Raw genomic sequence first — 5,331 nt, forward strand, 5'->3', positions numbered from 1 at the left:
TCTGGCAGGTCTAAATCGGGTGCCGTGTCCCTTCGTTTCCATTCCCAGAACATGGCCTTCCCAAAATTGAGATTTGCTGACTAACAATTCTAGAAGGCCTGATTTCACTCTTATCTAAATAAGAATACTTGGTCTGATTCATGCTGGGATTCAGGCTCCAAATGGGCCTTCGGAAGAACTGATATTTATTCTGAGCCGACAGGAAGTGAGAGTTTGGCTTTGCCTTTCTTCCTGCCGTAGCTATTAGCTTCAATCCTTGATTTACAAATGTTTGGGTCCTGTCAGGGCACAAACACTTCAACATCAAAAGGCAGCTGCCCTTGAGTGTCCCTTCTGGCTGGCAGCATCTACTCAGAGGCAGTGTTCTTAAAATGTCATATATATACATATATATATATATTTTCTTTTTTTCCTCCAGAAGAGTAATAACATTTCCTGTATCAGGAATTACTAGTTTTGGTGCAATTCTGTACGTAGTCCGCAGCACCCTTGGAGGGGGATTATAGCAGGGCTGTCTGTAACTTGGAACGTCTCTTCATGGTCAAGGTAGCAGGAGGAAGACAGGTAATCCCCAGAGGAGAGTCGGCAGTGACAGTGAGGGAAGAGGAGGCTGAGGATTTAAAAACTCTCACTAACAGTCTGTGAAGACGGTTTCGATTTGATAGCATGTGTTCAGTCCCAGAGACTTCCAACCCAGGCTGTCTTAGTCAAGAAACGATAGCTTAAGCTCCAAAGAATAGGGAAAGGGAGCATTAAATTGCCCCATCATGAGCCGTTATATTAATTTCCTAGGGCTGCTGTAGGAAAGGACACAAACTGGGTGGCTTAAGACAATAGGAATTTGTTCTGTCACAGTTCTGGAGGCCAGAAGTCCAAAATTTAGGAGTCAGCAGGGCCCTGCTCCTTGCGAGACTCTGGGGAGAATCCTTCCTTGCTTCTTCCTAGCTGCTTCTGATGGTGGCCGGCTGTCCTTGGCTTGTAGCTGTGTCACTCCAGTCTCTGCTTCTGTCTTATACAGTGTTCTTCCTGTGTGTCTGTCTTTATATCATCTTTCCTCTTCTTATAAAGACAATGGCCATATTGGATTAGGGACCACTCTATTCCAGCATGTCCCCATCTTAACTAATTACACCTGTGATGACCTTATATACAAATAAAAATCACATTCTAAGGTTCTGGAACTGAGAACCCCACATATCTTTTGGGGACACACAACTCACCCCATACTAGCTATCCAGTAAGTTTGAGAGGTTTGGCTTATACAATATAAGAATCATGTGGCAGAGCCTTAAGAGGTCATCGAATCAAGCACCTCCTCCTTCCCTTCACTCCTGCGGCATTTCCACTCCCAGACAGATGTAGACTCCATCTCAGACTAGAACGCGTCTCCTCCAAGGGGCACATGCTTCTGCAGGCTCCCGGCTTTGTTGTCAGAGATAGAGAAGCAACATGGAATCGATGAGCAGTCCTCTGAAATTATGATATGTGTAACGCAAGGTTGCTCAGAGAGCTTTCTACAAGTTCAGATTCCTGGGGCTCAAGCTCTCGAGATGCTGTAGGTCATTCAGCTGCAGGTGTTCAGGTGGCTACATTTTGAGAAACACTTGCATAGAGAAAAGAGTCCAGATAAATTTAATTTTAATTCCGGGTGAAGTACTAACTATTTCTGTGGCTGTGAGCTGAAATAAAGCTGTGTAAGCCTTGGCTTTTTTTCCTCCTGAATCTGAAAAAGTGATTAATAATACAAAATGGAATGGGGTATTTTAACAATTAGAGATACTTAAGTATAGTGCGGTGATCCCTCAGCTTCACAATGTTGCGGGAGAAAATAAGGGTCTTCCCTTCTCTCGTTCAGAGATGCCCTCCTTTGTCTGTAAGCCCCTCTGGATGTCCTGGGCGATCTCCCACGTACCCTGGCCTTTCTTGCTCTGCAGTACCTCTGCTGAAGTCAGGGTCGGTGCCCTCTCCTGGGCAGAATCACCTGAGGCAGATACCCCTCCTGATGCCATCATGCTGGCTGCTGGGATCAGTCCCTGGCCCCCTTAGTGGCCTCCGTCTCCTGTAAACCCCTGATGAGTCCACTTTGGGCATTTGACTCTGCCAGGAGGCTTCTCCCGGGCCACCGAAACGCCACCCTCAGCGGCTGCGCTCTGCTGGTCACGGCTCCCAGCTCCAGGGTCTTGCTGCCACCTTTAGCTCTGGACTTCGCCCCTGAGCTGCGGTCTGCCAGCGCCATGGGTTGGAACCCAAGTCTTCCCTCCCTGGGGCTTTCAGACTGCAGCTGCAGGTGGAACCCCTTCCCAGCACCTGTGTTTGGGCCACAGGCAGAGTTTCGCTTTGGCTGAATTGGAGTTCACTTTCGCCTTGCAGTGACCATGTGCTGCTTCTCCAGGATGAGGCCTGCTGCCATGGAGCAGGGTGGGATATGTTCTAGAGCTAGAAGCATGACTCCCCTCAGCTCTCAGGCCTAGGTGCTGAGGTTGGCTGATGGAGCCAGATTCTTTCTGCTCCTCAGGGGCCTCACACATCATCCTTGTGGTTCTGTATCCTAAGGACCTTCTTTTGAAACTGAAGACATGCTTGTAACTTTTGCACCCCAATGTGACATAGTTCGTATTCTTTCCAAATTCCTCTGCTCATCCAAATCTAGTTGTTGTTTTTTTTTTCCACTCAGTACTTGGGTACGAAGCCTACTTAAAATAATAGGCAAATTCATGCCCTTCTCTGATCCATCTAAGGCACTGATTTCTATGCATCATCTAATTAAGTGCTTGACACATAGTAGGTGCTCAATAAATAATAGCTGCAGTGATTTGATTACATATAGCTGCCTCAAATTTAAAAGGCTTTCTTACATAAAGCCTGCATTTTATTCTCTAGCCTTCATTCCTAGGCTATACAGAATAAGTTTATTTCCCCCTACTAATAAAGTTGAGGTTCTTAAATTTGACTAAATTTTATAATGACATTTGTTATAGAGGAAATCCAGAAATTCACATATATTGAGTATACCGAGAATTATTTCCTTTCCTCTACCTCCCTCTCTTGCTGTGTGAGGTCAAGGTCAGATTTTCTTCTTTAAAGAGCTACAGGAGCAGGAAATTGTATGATCCCCAAGCAGAAAGAGAGTCTGAGCAAGCCCAGTACTAGACCCTGTAGTTCAGCGCTTCTCCAGCTTTATAGAGATCCAAATCATCCAGACAGTGAACATATGTTCACAGAGCTTAAAATATATGTTAAGTGAGTAAAATACACTCAAACATGCAAAGTACTCAGAAAAGTGCCTAGGCTCTAATTTCTCTATCTTTTTAAGGACTTTGGTTAATGGATAAGTGATTCATAGTCCCTGAACCATTTTTTTTTTTGATCTGGTCTTCCAACCGCAAAGCACACTCCTGCTAAGCAGAGTTGAGCAGAAAACGTTCAGGTGCTCTTAATCAAAGCTTGAAATTAATTTGCCTAAGAAGAAAAATGAGCTTTGGTCCTGAAAGCTGGATTATAAATCCTGGAGTGGGCAGGAGGGATGTTTTTTCATGGACACTGTGTTTTTAAAAACAGTGAATTTGAAGTGAATCGTGATAGCGATTGTGACTTTGGAAGAGTGGAGGTACAAAGGCTGACATTGGCATTGGTTACAAGAAGGTAGCAGAAAGAAAGGGGAGAAAACACATGATTTGTGCTGGGAACAATCTGAATTTGATTCCTGGTTTCGCCACTGACTAGTTGTGCAAAACCGGGCAACGGTTTTCTCTTCCTGAACTGCGGTTTTCTTGTGTAAAGCTTGAGAAAGTCATCATTTAACAATTTTTAATTAAATATTTCATATAAAATACTATGTTACAGATACTATAAAGAGTAGAGATTAGGATAAAAATAATCCGATTAGATGATCAACTCAGCTAAGCCGTCCAGTTTCAACAGAGGCTGTGGGGAATGTTATTTCCTTGATCTTTCAAATTCTGAAAAATTATAAAGGATTGTATGAACTTAAAATAGTTCTCTCGCAGTGCATCCATTAAATGAGGTACAGGGGGAGATAATTCTAGATCAAATAAAGGACACAGTCACTGTTAGTCTTTAAACAAGGGGGTGACTCTCATGCCTTTGTAGCTTATGTAAGCAAACCGGAACCAGTGGAGTCAGTGTACTCGAATCTGAGAAGCAAACGGAAGAACAAGCAATCGTGAGCAGGCTTCCCCCGCATAAAATAGCCGTTTAAGCTCTAACCAATTAAATAATTGATTTGCTTTGCTTTCGTGTCTTCTCTATAAAAACCTTGGCCCCGGCTCCTGTTGACGAAGCTCTCCTAACCATTTTTGATTTGGCATTGCCTGATTTGAATCGATACATGCTCAAAGAAACTCTTTTTGCTGAGACACAACGAAAGAAAGACATAGGGAGGGCGTGGGGATTTTAAAACTCTGATTAATCGTATTGAAGATATTTAGTGTATCTTTCCAAGACATGATCCCAGCATCATGTCACATGACATGTCCCATCTCCTCACTATGCTGCATAAACAAAGCATGGAATAATGGGCAAAATAATCCTTAATTCTGAAAGCATTCATGTTTGCTTTCTCTCTCTCTCTCACTTACCTCTTCTGTGTAATCCTTCATTGAATATAGTTTAATTTACTTTAAGTAAAAGTATATATTACACAACTCTACTCCAGTCATGGCGATGGACACTAGGAATAAAATAATAAATAAACCTAGAATTTTCCTAATGGAGGAAAAAAAAAAACACAGAAAGAACTAATTAAGATATAGTCATATAAAAAAACACAACATTTAGTCAAAAAAGCAAAGTAGATGCACAGAGGCAGGTGCTTATACTATAAAGAGTAGAGATTAGGATAAAAATAATAGTGCTTATAGATAAATAAGACTTCAAAAGAGGAAGTCGTCCTTTAAATTGCAAAGACCAAGTAGAATGTGTCAGTTATATGAGTGAAACAGTAGTTATTCCTTTAGAATATTAGGTGCCTCTGGAAGAAATCAAAGGTGAGGCTGGAAAGATATTTTGGAAATAGATCCTGAGTGCTAATATGTCTTGTCACACCCAGGAGCCATGGAAACACTTGGGCGGGTATCTGGTTAGTGGGGACTCTTTTTTCTTTAAATTTATTTATTTAAATTAGCTTCGAGTATACAGTACATTGGTTAGACATCTATATAGTTCATAAAACGATCCTCCCAATTGTTCCCTCCCTCACTTGGCCCTCCACTTAGCCATCGTATTAATGCTGACTGCGTTCCCTATGCCTACTCCCCATCCCCGTGACCATCAACTACTAATTTGTACTTCTTTAACCCTTCACCCCATTCT

Source organism: Pteropus medius, unplaced genomic scaffold, assembly GCF_902729225.1.
Source record: "Pteropus medius unplaced genomic scaffold, Ma_sr-lr_union100, whole genome shotgun sequence".
Taxonomy (NCBI): Eukaryota; Metazoa; Chordata; class Mammalia; order Chiroptera; family Pteropodidae; genus Pteropus; species Pteropus medius.